Source organism: Cupressus sempervirens, chromosome 4 (genome assembly GCF_028749045.1).
Source record: "Cupressus sempervirens isolate cs-2001-9-10 chromosome 4, ASM2874904v1, whole genome shotgun sequence".
Taxonomy (NCBI): Eukaryota; Viridiplantae; Streptophyta; class Pinopsida; order Cupressales; family Cupressaceae; genus Cupressus; species Cupressus sempervirens.
In genome coordinates, this window is record NC_143121.1 from 436,302,647 (window position 1) to 436,321,167 (window position 18,521).

Here is an 18,521-nt window from a genome sequence, read left to right on the forward strand (position 1 = left end):
AAACTATGTGAGATAGATTATTGCATGGAAATAACTAAACTAGCATGTAAGTATGAATCTAAACTAGTATGCAATGTTAATGAGAGAATGAGACAAGAAATGAGAAGTTCTCCATAAAGCTCCAAAGAAACCTATTAGAAAACCTGCAACATAACAATATTCAAAATGAGGATGGATCCTTTGAGGGGGAAAGCTCTCTCCCTTTTAAAGTTGTATGGATGGTAGAGATCAAGATGAAGATGGTGGATGATCAAAGGTGGAACTCAAAAATAGGTGTGATCCATGTGCACACACAAGTCAACCAATAGAATATAAGTTGACTTGTCATATAAGACAAAAGTTTCACAAGCCTTTTCTTTTAATTGTAAAATAAAAAAAAGGACTTTATGTGTGCACTTTAAGTGGGTTAGAAGAATGGGGTGTTTTATTTAATTAAAAGGGGACATGTTCTTTTAATCAAATAATGAACTTAGGATAGCATAGTCAAACTATAGGTTATTATCAAATAAATCGATTATTAGCAATTTGGTCTAGATAAATGATTAAATTAATTTAGCCAAAATGCTGAGAAGGGGGCTAATAGTCTAGATGACCATTATTAGATGATTACATTTGCCCCTCTTTGACTAATGCATGATTGATCTGGGAACGCATTACGTCAAAGAAAATCAAAGCCAAGTAGGAAATGGTAGATATAGATGTCTGATTTCGAAGAGTGAAATGTAGAAATAGATTGCAAGTCCTGAATGCACAGCCTGACAGCAGTAGTACTGAACACTAGGAAGATGATGTTATGATCTGAAAAGAGTTCTAACCCCTAGAAAAGTGAATAGATCAAGAGCAAGTGATAAGGTCAAAGAAATGCTCCTAAGAAATAGATACCTGTAACAATCAACAATAGAGTATTTCTGCCCCCTCGAGATCGAAATTGAAATGAGGTAAGGGGATGCAAAAATTGGCTAGACATGAGAAAATTAGAATATAGCAATGTCTAAGATGATAGATAGATGATTAGAAGCCAAGAATGACTATAAGAAATTGATAAAATGCCCTAGTTTGACTAGAGTTGACCTTGAAGGATATAACATAGAAATTAGGTCAAAATGAGTAGAGAGGTGATTTTAGACATGAAACAATGAATTGAAGTAGATATGAAGTATGGAAATGATGAAGACATGAAGAAATGAAGATGCCCCAGTGATGATTCAGAGATTAGACCTCAAAAGGTTAGCTAACTGCTCAGAAGAAAGTAGAATTTTAAAATGCAATTTTGACCATCAAGATGAACTTAGATTTTTCTTTTGATCCCAAAAATGCATCCAAGATGTCGAAATTAGCTAGGGGTGCATTTTTTGTGCAATTCTAAGGAGTTTGAAAATTAGTTCAAAATGAGGTTCGAGGCTATAAAAGGGGTCCAAGTGTCATTTTCACTATTCATTTGTCTTTTTGTGATTTGAGAGATTTTGTGTGGTCCACATAGCATCATGGCTTAGGCGAACATTCCTCTTCATTGACATTGTTTCAAGTGCAGCCGGTTGCACAACCAGCCAGAGTGATATGGGGCACCGATAAGTAATTACCTCTTTGTCACTTTTTCAAACTTTTGTGAGCTTTTTTACATGTTTTAAGAGTTTTTGAAAAAAAAGTTGCACAATACTTTTAAAGTATCACACGGGCATTGAAATACTATTGCGCGACACTTTTTTTCAAAAAAAGTATTGCACTACCGAGTGAAAAGTGTCACTGTGGCTATACCCAAATGTCGCGTGGAATGGTGCAAAATATCGCATGATAGAATTATGTCACACAGCTTCAAAAAAAAGTGTCATGCAACATAGTTGCAAAAAATTGTGTCATACGCTTTATATAAAAAGTATCGCACAGATGGTTTTGTTGCTTTTCTTAATGCTTTTTTTTTGTCATGTGGCTGTTACTGATGGTTGAATGGTTTATCTGGATAGGAGGTGTTCCTAACATTACATATCAGAGCTCCTAGGGTGGTGGGTTTGCACATTGTGCAGCATTTGAGTGATGAGGAGCAAACTACACTAGTGGCTATGGGCTTGCGGTGGGTTGTACGGATGCCCCATATTTGGGCAAACCGCGGTTTACTGACTGCACTGGCAGAGAGGTGGCATAGCAAGCATAACACCTTTCCCTTACTGACTGATGAGGCCTCTATTACCTTGGAGGATGTATATCGCATTCTGCGAGTGCCATGCCATGGTGAGATGGTAAGTTTCTTGATTAGTAATTTTTTGATTTAGAAATGTCAATGTTGGATGCTAGGTGTACTGATGTCAAGCTTGATGATGGTACAGGTGTACTATGATATGACCTCGATAGAGGGGCGAGTGCGAGTGCAAGAGCTATTCCAGGATGTGACCATTCTAGATCATCACCTAAGTTGGGAGAGATTGATGACCAAGTATGGACATGATTATCCTTTGCCCAGCTTGTTATGTTCTTTGGTAGCCCAAGCCCTAGTGATAGACCAAGGCTAGAAGGGCTTCCCACTAGGATGGGGTCAACTGGTGTATGATCTGATCTCTCGACCATGTAGGATGGCATGGGGGCCTAACATATTGGTAGAGATGTACCATGAGCCCCATGAGATAGTATACCATGAGGGTGGGTCATGGGCATGCAGAGCAGTGTTAGCACAGATCTGGGCTTGGGAGCACATCGCTGTGATTTGATCGCGGGTGCAACCATGAGATCGCAACCAACCCTTCATTTTTTGCTATAGAGGTTTCATCCCATAGAGACATAGTGGAGATGTGACCTACTACTGATGCATGTTTAATGAGCTGACAACATGTACATGGTGATCATATCGGGAGTGTCAGCGGTGGTCAGATTCATGGGAGCTAGACTACATGCGGTATAGAAAACCACTGATGGGTCAGAGTACGAACATTATGGAAAGGTTTGTGATCAGTCATGTATGGCAGAAATTTGTAGAGTGGCAGGTGGTATTGGTGAAGACCACTACCTATGCTTGGATGCACATAGATGAGGGATTAGGGTGGCTACTAATGCTAGACTATCAGATAGCAGTTCAGGATACAATGGTGGTAATAGTGACTCCTTGGGATTATCACCAAATGTGGCAAATGTAGGGGTAGATCCAAGGTATCTTTATGAGATGCAGAGACACCCATTCCCTTGGTTCATAGGTTTAGATGCAGCACCTATAGGAGTGGGAGGTGGAGGTGGTGGGGGAGGAGGAGGTAGAGGGAGAGGGAGGAGGAGAGGTGGTAGGCAGATGGAGGGGGAGAGTTCCTGAGTAGGGCAAAGGAGGACATGAGTGCAGATGATGCAGGAGGTGGAGGAGTCATTAGAGTTTGATGATGGTGGTGGTGGGGAGGAGGAGGTGCCCCTGAGGAGATGGTGAGCGGTGAGGGTTGAGGCACCTGTAGAGTAGCCAGCAAGAGGAGAGGATCAGGGTACGAGGATCCATGCCTTGGAGGTAGAGCTATAGGCAGCTCGGCTTACCATCATAGTACAGGATCAGTAGCTGATGAATGAGTGAGCATGAGTAGATGAGCTGTCTAGAGAGTGAGATACTATGAGGTGAGAGGTAGCACATCATGGTGCACAAGCTACATACTATTATGCCACCTATAGGAGTGTGGTACCACTAGGACAAGGTCTTCCTGACTAGTCAAAGCTAGTGGGTAGATCAGAGGGTGCAATGCAGGCACTAGATAGGAGACAGGCTCCTCCATCAGGGCTAGCACCAATCGCAAAGGGTGGTAATCAGACATGACATCAAGCGATAGTTGTGTTTTGATTGTACCTCATGTATTTTTGAGACATATATCCAGATTTTGGATCCCATATTTGTCTATGTGCCATGACACATTTGATATATATATGAGATACTGGATTTATCAATATTCTTGTGCACTTGTCTCAAAATGCGTGTTTCAGCTTTCATGTGGTGTTTTAGTTTTAGTTTTTAGCTCATGTATGTGTATATGCTCATGTGTATTGATTTTGATCTCTCATATGGATGGTAAAGACTTAAGTGTTTTTGTGAAAATGTGACACTTGGATAGATCGTATGTGATGTTTTTGGATTAACCCCTTGTGATGATAGGATAGCAAAGAAATGTAGTGATAGATTAAGGAGGTGAAAAGACATGGAGAAGTGAAAGATGAAAGCAACTAGCTGATATGTCCGCAAAGAAAAAAAGATGAAGAGAGATCTCTTCCCACATGCAAGAATGTAAGACTAAACTAGAAAATGAACCTAAAATCCAAGCTAATATAAAAAGTGGTTTACCAGCAAGAGGTGCATAACATTTAGACTCTTATTTTCATCATTGAGCATTTATTAGGAACATCATGAGATCATACAACCATCACTAGTATAACTACGAGGATATGAATATGATCGATATTGGATAGGTATGTGGAAATCCAATCTAAGCATCAGAGACATGTAAGTCAAGATAAATATGTGATTAGATTCCCTAAGTTTAATTTAGCAAGATTACACTTGTATCAAGGCATAAGTGCTAGGATAAACCCCAAGTGCAATCTTGCAAAATAGTCAAGGATGATAAATTTGTAAGTCAAAATGTTGAATAGGTCAAGCATAAATACTTACAACACTATAGAAAAACAAAGTATACCCACAAGAAGAAATCAAGAAAACATGCCAGTCTTCTAGTCAATGACATCCTTGAAAGACTATTAGGGATGGAACATATAGTAAAGAAATCATCATACACAGCACAAAAAGTAGATAAAGATCAGCATAGCTTAGTTGTTTAAGTGTTGAAGTGCGTGTGTGTAAGTCACTTGGCCATTTCTTCAAGAGTTGATTCTGATAGTGAGAAATATTGCGACATCGGAGACTATAGGTAAACTATCTAAAAAGTGTTAAAAAACACTCGATGTCAAGGTGGGGGAAGTGTTGAGAAACACTATTTTGTGAGTTGTCAAAGAAACTCTAATGCACAAGAATACCTCAATAGGCTAAGTAGCCATGCCCAGACAAGGACAATAAACAATTCCAAGCCAGGAAATGTGTAGTGAAATGGATGATTGAGACTGATAGACATAGGTGCAAGGTTTCAAGTAGTGCCCATTTCTAGGTTTTCACCACTTGACAGATTTTTTTAAGACTTTTTAAATTTTTTTTGTATTTTTTAATTTTTCAATTTTTTTGGTGATACATCAAAGTGCCTATTGCTAGGTTTTCACTAAGATGATCATTTTTTTAGGACATTTTCTAATTTTAAGGATTTTTCAACATCATAGATATATACAAGATAGTTGAGCAGCAAGCCTCTAAGCATAGAACTTCTTCAAGTGTAGGATGTTGATAGGCTCTGCAAATTCTTCACCCTCTAAAGTAGAAAACTAATAAGCATCAGACCCAAATGTTGTTGTGATAATGTAAGGACCCAACCAATTATGTTCAAATTTCCCTTTTTGCTCTCAATGTTGCTGATTTTTTGGATTCTCTCTCTAAGCACAAGTTCACCTACTTGAAACTCATGATGGTGAACCTTCTTGTTATATTGTGTAGATATGCACTTCTGATAAGCTCTCATGTGATCAAAAGAAACCTTGTGACGTTCATCCAGAGTTTCTAGTTCTTGTACTTGCATAGCTCTATGATCTTCATCGATTATTAACCCATGTAAGGAGATGCGCAAGGAAGGTATCTCAACTTCTAATGGGAGAACAACCTTAGAGCCATAGACTAGAGAAAAGGGTTTAACCCTTGTAGGAGTATGAATGGTAGTTCTATAGGCCCAAAGTGCCAAATTTATTTGTAAGTGCCAATCTTTCCCAGACTTGTGAACTGTGCAGTGTAGGATTTTTAGAAGTATTTTATTAGAGGTCTCAGCTTGGTCATTCCCTTGGGGATAGTAAATAGAGGACTAGTGTTGCTTGATTCAAAAAATTTTGCACAGCTACTTTAAGTCTTTATTCTTGAATTGCCCTCCATTATCCATAACAATAGAGGATGGCATACCATATCAAAAAATGATGTGATTTAGTATAAATAGGGCAACATGTTTTCCTATAGCAGCAGATAATGGTACAACTTCAACCCATTTAGTGAAATACTCCATTGTTGTGATGATGAATTTATGATCGCTAGATGAGCTTGGATGAATCTTTGCTACCAAGTCAAAGGTGAATTTCTGAAATGGTCAATATGTCACAGAAGGGATTAACTCTTGCCCGAGAGCATGTATCAAGTTGCCATGGAGCTGACATTTTTTATAGGACTTTGCATAGCACACAGGATCAGCTTGCATGGTGGGCTAGTAATAACCCATCCTAAGCAATTTTTGGGCAAGTGCAAGGCCATTAGAATGTGCCCCACAAATGCCATCGTGGACTTCAGCAAGTGCCTTCTCGAAATCTTCTAGCTCTAAACACCTAAGCAACGTTTCGTCTAGACCCTTCCTATACAAGTCACCCAAAATGTAGTGTGAGGCATTATGAAGATGTTGGCATTTTTGTTGCTCGTGAGGGTTTTGAGAATAAATTGATCATGCAGGTAGGAGAAAATAGCCGCATAGCAAGAGGAATCATGACCCACAATAGTAAAAATCACCTGGTTACCTGAGGAATCATAGGTTGGATGACACAATTCTTCCACTAGGAACTCAAATCGCGATTCATGTTCTTGCAATTGGAGGATAGATGCTAAGGTGGCCATAGCATCAACAGCCTTGTTTTCTAATCTAGGAATCTGTTGGAATGTTACAAAGGTAAAATAATTCCTTAGAGTGTATATCAACTTTTTATAAGGGATCAACTTGTCATCCTTTGTTTGATATTCATTATTCACTTGGTTCACAACCAATTGGAATCCCCATCGATGTGTAGCTCAATTATTTGCCATTCAAGGGCCATTTTGATCCCTTTTGTTAATGATTCATACTCTACAATATTGTTTGTACATGGGAACAATAGTTTGTAGGACTTTGGGATCATATAACCATGAGAGGAAACAAACAAAACCCCTACTCCAGCTCCATTCTATGTATGGGATCCATAAAAAAAAATCTTCCATGTTCTATCAGTAATGTACATGATCGAGGCATTTGTAAACTCAATTTGCATAGGTGCTACATCTTCAAGTGGGAAGTCAGCCAACTAGTCAGCTATGGCCTCTCCTTTGATTACCTTACGTTCAACATACTGAATGTCAAATTCAGAAAGAATCATCATCCATTTAGCAAGATGACCAGTAAGTGTAGCTTTACTTAATAAATATTTAATAGGGTCTATCTTGGCAATCAAGTGAACAGTATGGGCCAACATATAATGCCAGAGTTTTTGGGAGGCAAAAACTACAACAAGGCATGCCTTCTCTATACTTGTATAATTTAGTTCATAAGCCACCAAAGTTTGACTAATATAATATATAACTCTTTCTTTACCCATCTCATCACTTTGGGCTAAGAGTGCTCCTAGAGAAGAATCCGTAGCTAAAATGTACAGGATCAAAGGTTTTCCCAGAATGGGTGGCATCAAAACTAGAGGTTTTTCCAAGTAGCCTTTGATTTGATCTAAACTTTGTTGATAGTTACTGTTCCAAATATGGGTAGATCCTTTATGCAAATTTTTATTGAAAGGTTGAGCCTTATCAACTAATTGAGAGATAAATCTTCTTAAGGATTGTAGACATCCTTGCAGACCTCTAAGTTGACTGATAGTCTTTGGTGGAGGCATATCCATGATAGCTTGGACCTTTTCAGGGTCAACCTCAATGCCTTTTTCTAAAATGATATAACCTATCAATTTTCCAGAAGTGACACCAAAGGCACATTTTTTTGGATTTAGCCTAAGTTGGAATTGTTCCATAAGGTCCAATATCAAACTAAGGTCTTTGAGATGTGTGTCTCATTTTCTTGATTTTGCCAATGTGTCATCAACATAGTCTTCCATGTTTTTATGCATCATATTATGAAAGATGGTTGTCATTTCTCTTTGATATGTAGTGCTAGCATTTTTAAGCCCAAAAGGCATGACATTCTAGCAAAAGGTACCCCATGCACATGTAAAATCTATCTTTTCTTGGTCTATTGGAGCTATCTTGATTTGGTTATACCCAAAAAATCCATCCATGAGCAAGTACATCTCATAACTTGTAGTCATGTCCACTATCATATTGATGTTTGTTAGTGGAAAGTCATCCTTGGGGCATGCTTTATTGAGATCTCTAAAATCAGTACAAACTCATATGGATTTTTCATGCTTAGAGATAGGTACAATGTTGGAAATCCACTCTGCATAATCAATGGCCCTAATGAAGTTTGAATTCAATAGTTTTTCTAACTCTGTATTGACTAGTAGGGCCACATGTGGATGCATTTTTCTCAACTTCTATTTGACAGGCTTGACATCTGGTGAGATTGATAAGTGATGCATGATGAGATCTATATCAAGCCCTGGTATATCAAAGTATGTCCATGCGAAGTTGACCTTCTTGTCTTGAAAGACTTGAGCAAACTATGTCTTTTCTTTGTTTGACAAAGATTGAGCTACATGGATAATTTGAGGACATTCTTCTATACCCAAGTTGATAGGCTGTGTAGGTTCAATGAGAACCAAAGATCTATCATGGAAATAGCTTGGCATACTACCAAGTACCTCATCTACAGGTGCCTCAAAGGTTTTCACCATTAGATATGCCTTTATTTTTACTTTTTTGAGGATCAGACACTGCCACAATGTGGTTTTTGCCATCTGATCGCTTATTTTTCCTTTTAATTTTTTGACTAAGGTACTTGATATCTGATTCCTTCATGTTAACCATGGGTTTTCTGGTGGAAGAAGTGACAGGTTCAATTGCATTTAGATAACAATCGATCTCATAGTCATTTTGGAAAGACCGTATTTTAGGTCTTAGATTTTGGATAGACCAATCTATGAGATCTAGGTGAATTAGCAAGAGTGAGGGGGAAGTTTCAATGTGATTGACATGGAAGGAGTCATCTCTAGTGACTTGTGAAGTTGAGCCTATAGAAAATGTCACAAAGGAGTCCAGCTCAGGAGAGGAACTAGCATGATCCATTGAAACATGTTGTGAGTCAAACTCATCCAACCCTATACTAGACCATTTGACTACATCGGGTTGGGTTGTATAGGCATGAATGACATCCACCCCTAGCTCACAAGATGTATTAGAGAGGCTTTCCCACTCATACTCATGAGAATCTATACTTTGATCCCTAGCTATGAGATGAGCAATATTTTGCCTAATTTGTCCTCTATTTATGCCCTTAGAAGTAGACCCTTCTTGTGCCTGTTGTTGGGAGGTAGAAGCTTTTCATTATTATTGGCAGTCAATATGTCTTCTCCCCAAAGGAGGGAAGTGAGAGGGACAAAGTCTTCATCTTGTGAAGTGGTAGCAATTATGAGAGAGTCATAATGTTCTAATTCACTAGACATGAGCAATCTTCGATCATAGGTTGGTATATCATTGTTTAGCCCAAAGCCTAGACCAGTGGTGTCTTGAGTATCACAACCATGAGTGTGACGTAAAGGTTCAACTAGAGTATTCTTACAACCAGTTAAGGACCCATGGCCCTAGTAGCCCATTTTTGTTAGAAATTTATAGCCTTTTCCATATCTTTTTGGAGAAATAGGAGTAGTCACTGAAACCTCCTCATCTTCCTCTTCTCTGTAGATCCAGTCCCTAATGGCTTGTTCTTCCTTTTCTAATTCTAGAGGTATGGAAGATTGCACAAAAGTGCCAAAAAGTGTCATAGCAGAAGCAAAAGACTTCTTTGCAATAGTTGGTTTCCCATAGGACCAAGGGGAAATTTGTAAGGTAGCAATAGAGTCCAAAGTGTACTCACCCATACCAAGGCTCATCATTTTTAGTTTTTGTTCACATTCTGTGAAAGATGGTGCTAGCTCATGAGAAGATCAATTGTGCGGGACTAACATTTCAGTAGAAAATAATGTATTGATAGACATGGAGTTGTCACCAAGGACAACTAATTCAATACCATTAAAAGGGAACTTAATGCATTGATGGTACATAGAGGGTACTACTTGCATATCATGAATCGATGGCTATCCCAACAACAAGTTGTATGTAAGTGGTATGTCTAAGACTTGGAAAATGACATTCTTCTCAACTGGACCAACTTTGATTGGAAGTAAAATTAGACCTTTAGAAGGCCTTTCGACCTTATCATAGGGTTTTATAGTGATCTTTCACTTAGGATTGGTGGCAAATTTAGACATGCCCAATTGTTGGATTACATTGAATGAAATGATATTTAACCCTGCAACATTGTTTATCAGGACTCGGTGGATGCGAGTATGAAAGATTTGAACTACAACATGAAGAGAAAGGTTATGGGGATGACTAAGAGCTCGGTCATCTTCTTTAGAAAAGGTGAGATAGTGAGGTGAGGAGATGTGGTTCACCATAGCTTGGAATTGTTCCACATCAATATCTATGGGAACGTTGGCAAAACATAAAGCTTTCTAAAGGATATCCCTATGCAAAGGAGATAACTCTAGCAATTCCAAAATGGAGATTTGTGCTTGTGTGTGTTGTAGTTGGCTAACAAGATCATAGTTGGAGATCTTGGAAGTAATTGGTTTCTTAGATGATGAAGCATTTTTAAGATCATTAGCAACTTTTAGGATAACCTTAGATTGCCCCCTAGTGATAGCGTTAAGTGGTTCACCTTGAGAAGATGAAGACTCAGCCATTCAGAGTACCACCTTGGGTCTAGTATTAGTATGGTCTTGAGGAGTGGATCATTTCCTTAAGACCATTTTTGGTTGTTCATCTTCAGCATCATAATTTGGCCAGTTGTTATTTTTGGAGCTTGCCATACATATGTATTCAACGGGCTCAAGCATGCCTATAACATTATCAGTGTTAGCGTAAGCATAACTAATTTTGGTGTCATGATTTTTTTTGGCAGCTACCCTTGAGGTCTCACCTTTTTCATATTCGAGTAATGGTTTTTGGAAAGCCTTATGATCGGTATTTTTAACAAGGCCATCTATGATAACTTTGCCAGCTTCAATGAGGTCTTGAATTACATCTTTGAGTTTCAAGCAATTTTCTATGTTATATCCTTTACTTCGGTGATAGTTGCAAGTATGATCTTCTCTCCACCATGGAGATCTAATGGGTGGATCATAAGGATGTGAGTTATCTAGTAAGCTAACCAACTTATTTGCAATTAAGGTTTTTAAAACCACTTCATAAAGTTCAACCATAGGTGTGTAAACACGTTAATTCTTCACAAATTTAGAGCCTTTGTCAAAGGGTTGTGGCTTTGAACCTTCTTGTTGTTTTTTTGCATAGATGGTATTTGAAAGGTTAAATGTAGGTTCCTTAGTCTTAGGAGTGTCCACTACTCCATCATTGACAACATGTTTTTGTTCCAAGGTTTACCTTTGTCTTTACTATTTCCATTGTTAACTTTATCCTTGTTAATGACAATGTCCCCTTTCTTGATAGCAACATCCTCAATGTGATATATGCTCTCAACCATGGTGTTGAAGGATGTAAATAATTGTTTTCTAAGATCAAAGTATACCTCAGGTATGAGTGTGTTGACAAAAATGTAAATTTTCTCAGCTTCAAGAACTTGTCGAGGGTACCATGAGTATAGAGACCTCCACCATTGGAGGCATATGGAAAAAGGTTCCCCTAATCTTTGTTTGATTTGGCATAAGTCCAACACAGTCATAGGATGTTGGATGTTGTATGAATATTTTTTTAGAAAGAATTGTGTGAGTTCATCAAATTTCTTGAGAGGGGGACTCAATTTGGTAAACCATTCCATGGCTTGTCCTCTCAAACTTCTAGGGAACAAAAGCATAAGAAAGGTGTCTTCATGCATAAATTCCATGCTAATAGCATAGAAATGTCTCACATGGTCGTGAGGGTCACCATTTCCATCATATCTATCATACTTAGGAACCTCTATATCCTTAGGAAATGGTAGCATGTATAGACTCCTATCAAATGGAAGAGCGCAAATTGATTCAACAAATGATGTTTTAGGTGGCTCTTTTGAAGTTTACAATTGTGCAAATTGTTTCCTTAGTTCTTGTATTTCTTCCCTTAAGATTTCAGCCTCAGTGGGCTATTGTTTTGGAATTATATGCTCAACATCAAAACCTTGAGGGAGTTTCCATCCCCTAGCTGCCATGTATCAAACGTATTGGTCTCCATTTTCCTCTAAAGCTCTAAGCATTAGTTTTTGGGCAAAGCCATCTTGTTGATATTTGATTACGTCTTTGCTAGTTACTTCTTCATCACTATCATGATGGGATGGTTTAGGTGGTGAAGAACATGCGCCAATGATAGCTCTAGGAGTCCTTAGTGGCATGTGATTGCTATCATTGTTCTCAAAAGGATTTCAAGGGCAAGTTCCTTTATGTCCTTCATAGTGTGCCTGATTGTCAGTTTCAACTTGTTGGTTTTCTCTTTCCATAGTGTATATAGCCTCCAAAGTCTTTTGGGTTTCATGTGCTTGTGCTTCTAAGCAACATTTAATTTCATCAGGGTGCACCATAGTGACTATACCACTCATATCCTTGGGTGTCTTAGAGGGTGTACCAAATAGATTTTCAAAACTATAAAGTGGGTTTTGCTGAACGTTGGCTATTTGTGTTTGAGCAAATTCGAGATTCTTATCACAAGGTTGCTTGCGAGGATGTTTGGGGGGTGTTTCCAATTGCTTAAAAATGAAAGGCATGTGGCTACCATTACCAACTTGATATCTAGTTGTGACCAGCATGTAAAGAGTTGTCTTTGCTTAGTAGGACAAGAAAAGCAAGCCTAATTTGAATCTTTTACGATTAGGACTAGTCACTTGTCAAAATGTGATAGATGGCTTGTCAAACAGTGCTCAAGATCTTATAGCATGGGTGACTCAAGCCGAGCGGACAAGCAAGAAGCTCAATAGCAGATAGCAAGAATAAAATAATAGCTAAATTTTGACAAGTGATTCATCAAGATGTTTCAAGACTTACATTCGATGGGCTAAACCCATCTTTTCAACCTAGGATGAATTCTTCACACACTGATACATAACTAGGATCAAGGGTGACCAATGTGACACTCCTTAGACAAAAAAAATCCAATTGTAAACTTTGTTTTTGACCCAAAGTGACTCTAGGTGATATTTTCTTAGAAGGAGGGTGACATAAGTTCAGGCAATAGTGTTGCGCAACAAAATTTTAACACGAGTATGACACATTTTGTTTAAGTGAAAGATATTGTAACTGAGTACGATAGAAGTTTATAGGCAGTGCGATAGAATTTACTACTGACATGTAATAGATTTTGGGGTAAAAATATATCGCATGATATTTCTCATGAGAGTGTGCGACAGAGTGCTATTTTTGTACAAAAAAAGGTCAATTTTTGGTTTGAAGTTCATTTCAATTTGTCAATCAGATAGTGTTTCATTTCAGTTCATATTAGTAAACAACAAAGTTTGCAAACAGTAAGTGTTTTAACATGTCTCAAAACAATTGATCAAGGGTAAAAACAACCTTGTCAATATGCATTTGGGATATCAGAATAGCCTTCCTAACAACTTTTATCAGAATGTTAACACTAGTCAATAAATTGAAAACAATAGCCAAGCAATCTACCTTAGAGTCACGGTTCATTACTCAACAACTTGACCCACGCTTGATGCTCCTTTGCCTCACACCAAGTGGTTTCCCATAAGAGATATTGGTTTTGTCATGGAAGTGCCATAAGCACAACTAAGGGAACACATATGGTGAGTGTAAAATCTTGGGGTGATTCGGGTAGTCCACTAGGATCAATCCTTGCACCAAGAAGTTGAGCGGCTAAAAAGGGTAGTTACTAACTTAGGGTTTTTAGATTGAGCTTTCATTCATGGTGTTTCTCTTGCTCCCAATCATGGGACACCTCATCTTGTAATGAGTAACTGATCTCGCAACCACAAGAGTACCTTAAGAATTCTTGCCTAGTGATCTCCCTACGGTCGAAATCCCATAAGTGATCACACTAGGTGAAGATAAACACTACGTCTACCAAAGTTTTGTGTCCTTGGTAGCCTTGAGTTTATAGTGGGTTGGAAGAGCCATGTAATTGGCTTGTCCCCACTTAGGTCATTCCTCTTAGGTTGTTCTATAGTAGGCCCTCTAAAGGATTCTAATTACACAGAGTGGATCAACTTTTGGAAGTCAAGATTTCTGGTTCACCACAAGGGTGAAGAGCATACTCTCCTATTCCAATTATTTTCTCCCAAACACACCAGGAAGATTTAGTTACCCCTTTCTTTCGAAACCAAATGGCAAGTCAAGATTTTTGATTCACCACAAGGGTGAAGAGCATACTCTCCTATTACCAAACGACTCCAATCACAAGTTTTATGTGCCTATGAAAAATGAACAATTAGTCAATGTCGCACATGAAAATAAAAAATCAAGCAAGTTTGGGTTTTTATGCTTTGGGCAGCCCTGCAAACAATGTTAGTATCCCTTACGCATTTGAAACTTTGACATGCATTCTTTTGTATGCAAGGTTTCAATTTTTCTTCACAAAGAGGGTAACCTGCAATCGCAACTTGTTAGCCAACAAGTTAGCATGAAATAATCACAAAAACTACGAATTAGAACTCTGTAAAATAGCCTCGAAATCTGCTTAAAAACAATAGTCATCCAGCTAAGAAGAAATTTGGTCAAATCCCTCAAGGAATGAGCAAAAACTTGTCAGGTGATACTTTTTGCTGAACAAATATTGTGCGATAATTTATAGTATAGCAAGGCAACAGTTTATGTTCAGGCGATACATTTTCTTTAGTCATGTGATAGAGTTTTGTACAGAGGGTGACAGAATGTAGGCTTCAAGTGTGACACTTACTTCCAAAAAAGTGTCAGATGATAGTACTGTGAACTATCACACGAAACTAGAAAAATGTCGCCCAACACTGTGACTATAAAAAGAAGAAGATTGCAGAACAGTAAGGGAAATGCAAGAAAAAATAGGGAAATACAAGGCAAAATGTATAGTCTTGCCCGACAGTGGGCACCAAAAATGTAGACTCGAAAGTGTCCCACTCTAAACCCTTCTATCTAAATGATTCCATGAGTTTGAATGTTTGGATGCTGGCTTAGAGCTCCCTATTCATGGAGTGCAAGAGGCTAGTATTCAAGCATGAAAGCTCTCAGCTAAGCCTCAGAAACATGCTTCTTGCTAGTAAACCATGCAATGGGAGGTTCTTTGAGACAAGAGAAAGAGTGCAAATATCTCAAGGAATCCCTCGAGTATGTAATGCAAGATGGAAGACTAAACTAAAATGGAGATGTAAGATGCAACTATGCTATAATATGAATGAGAGTGTTAAAATACCATTATTTAAACTATGTGAGATAGATTATTGTAGGGAAATAACTAAACTAGCATGTAAGTATGAATCTAAACTAGTGTGCAATGGTAATGAGAGAATGAGACAAGAAATGAGAAGTTCTCCACAAAGCTCCAAAGAAACCTGTTAGAAAATCTATAGCATAACAATATTTAAAATGAGGATGGATCCTTTGAGGGGGAAAGCTCTCTCCCTTTTAAAGTCGTACGAATGATAGAGATCAAGATGAAGATGGTGGATGATCAATGGTGGAATTCAAAAATAGGTGTGATCCATGTGCACACACAAGTCAACCAATATAATATAAGTTGACTTGTCATATAAGATAAAAGTCTCACAAGCCTTTTCTTTTAATTGTAAAATAGAAAAAGGACTTTATGTGTGCACTTTAAGTGGGTTAGAAGAATGGGGTGTTTTATTTAATTAAAAGGGGACATGTTATTTTAATCAAATAATGAACTTAGGATAGCATAGTCAAACTATAGGTTATAATCAAATAAATTGATTATTAGCAATTTGGTCTAGATAAATGATTAAATTAATTTAGCCAAAATACTAAGAAGGGGGCTAATAGTCTAGATGACCATTTTTAGGTGATTACACAAAATACCAAATCCAAATAAAGTGGCTCAAATCCAATCACATCATAGGTGACTCCTCCCACTTCAAATTTACAAAATAAGATCAATGAAACTCTTTACTATGCCAAACTATGTGGTACACTTCAAGCTCTTACGTCTCAAAACCATATTCTCAATGCCCTAACTTCTATGAGCCTCAAGATCCAACTTTAGGCCACATCTTCAAATATGTGATAAATGAGGCTTGAAACAAGTTAGCATTCAATAATTTAACCATCAAAATATCCAAATTTGAGCCTTCTAAACACATGGTTTCCCTGTCCTTTTAGATTTTTCCATTTGCTTCTTGGTATTCTTTTTGCAGTTGCAAAAAATGCACATTAGGACAATTACCTAGATCCATTTTGTTTAGATGTATAGTACTCGTGAGTAAGATGCCCACCAAAATGTATGTCAAGCCCCATTATCTTAGCAATTTGACACAAATTAGTTGGGCCCCAAAGTGGGTCCAGCTAAAAAAAATTCATTTTCAAACACCATTAATCTATAAACTATCAACTTTTTGCTAGGAGGTCCTTTTACTGGCTTTAAAAACTTATCCAAACACCTAACCAAACTCTAAGATCAAACACACTAATTCTTTGCTCTATATTCTTGCACCCTATCTAATCTCATATCATGATGAGTTCCTAGTCAAAAGATATTGACTGTAAAATTTTCCCCTTTAGAATTGCCTGGAAGAAAACCTGTCAAAAAATAATAAATCATGTTTGGATTTGGGTTTGAAAGCTAGGCAAACTGACACTTGGGGAAATGAGAACTGGGGTGTTGGTTCAATATCATGAGGGAAATATAAATCTAGGATCTTGGCTCATGACAAATAATAGGATGCAAATGACAAGTGGTCAAAATGGGCTACTTAGAATTTGTAGACTGCAAGCACTAGCAGAAAGGTGTTTTTTGCAAATGGAATGGACCTGAGAAAGTGTGCAGATGAATTCATCAAGACTTGAAAATTCACGCACTTAAGTATTTTTAGAGTACAAAATAGTGGTATAATCCATTCTATCTTACCTATCATAGTTCTCAAGATATGACATCTCAAATAGGGGTTTTGACAAATCTGCACTTCTTCGCACCAGTAAAAATTTATAATTTGCATTTGGAATCATGTTTGAAAACTGAACAAACAGACTCACCATAAGCTCAAAATTAAAACATATCAAGTCTCTAACCTCTAAAATGTAGTACAAAAAGGAATTTTAGTATTTTGATCAGTTGGATCAAAGTTATTATAGGTCAAATAGGGCTTCCCAAAATTTAAAACAAATTGCATCAGTATGACATCGATAAATGACCAACTTTGAGGGATTCAAAACCTAGACAGACGGATTCAAAACAGCTCAAAATTTGAAACATAGGCTCTCTAGTATGGATACTAAAAACTCCCAAAGAAGTGAGTCATGAAACATAATTGGGTGTGAGATATTCAATTGTAAACAAGGCCTTCTATCGCTATTTAACACGAGCAAAAATGTAGAATTAACAATTGCTAAAAATAGGACTTCACGGATAGGCTCAAAATGATAATTTATCATCATGGAACACATAGACACACTAAATGCAAGATTTTAGAAACATTAAACACCTCATATACTTCAAATGGGTAGCTGGGTAAATATGTATTAAAAGTGCTTATTGGGCTTGATTTTTTAATGGTACTCAAAATTGGGGCTACAATTTTGAGTCCCAACAATGAACATTCTAAGAAATTGAGGCTACACAGTTGGTTTTGTGCATTTCAAGATGCTAAAATGATGGAAGATGAATATACAAGAACATATGTAGGCAGAAAATCATAAATTATTGCTAGAATTAGATCTCGAGGAGGAACCAAAGAAGGTGATGAGGTAACATGGAAGATATTGAAGAACTTAACTCCACTTTTTATGTCAGCAATTCAAATGATACAGTTGTGGATATCTTGTATCAAATATTTCACAAAGGAAACATTGCTTGGGAGACTTAAAGTAGTTGAGAATGAGCTTAGACAGTCCACATAATTGACCAGAATAGAAATAACTTTCACTGCCTTAAATATTCAACCTAGTTTATCAAGGAGCACAAGTGCTAGAGGAGACTTTGCTAGTGATAGTAGATTTGATGAGGAAAAAAATATTGAAGGAGTAGACCTTCTAGTAAGAAGAGAAAAGGATGGTAAGAAAATATTTAAATGTTGGACTTGTAATGAATTTGATCATTATGCATCAAAGTGTCCTAAAAGAGAGAAGAAATATAAAGGAAATTTTAAACTTAGAAGAAATAGAGAGTGTCTATATGAAAATGAAGAAGAAGATTTTGATGAACAAGTAGTAAGTGCTTGTAAGAATTTGGTATAGCTCTAATACCATGTAAGAATTTTCCTTAGGGAAAAATCACCAAAGATCAAAGAACTCAAAAACAAGAACAATAGTAGACCAAAAGAGTATGATTAATATGATATAATATTCATTTAATAAATGATATGAATTGATATGAAAGTACACTAGGAGTGCCTATATAT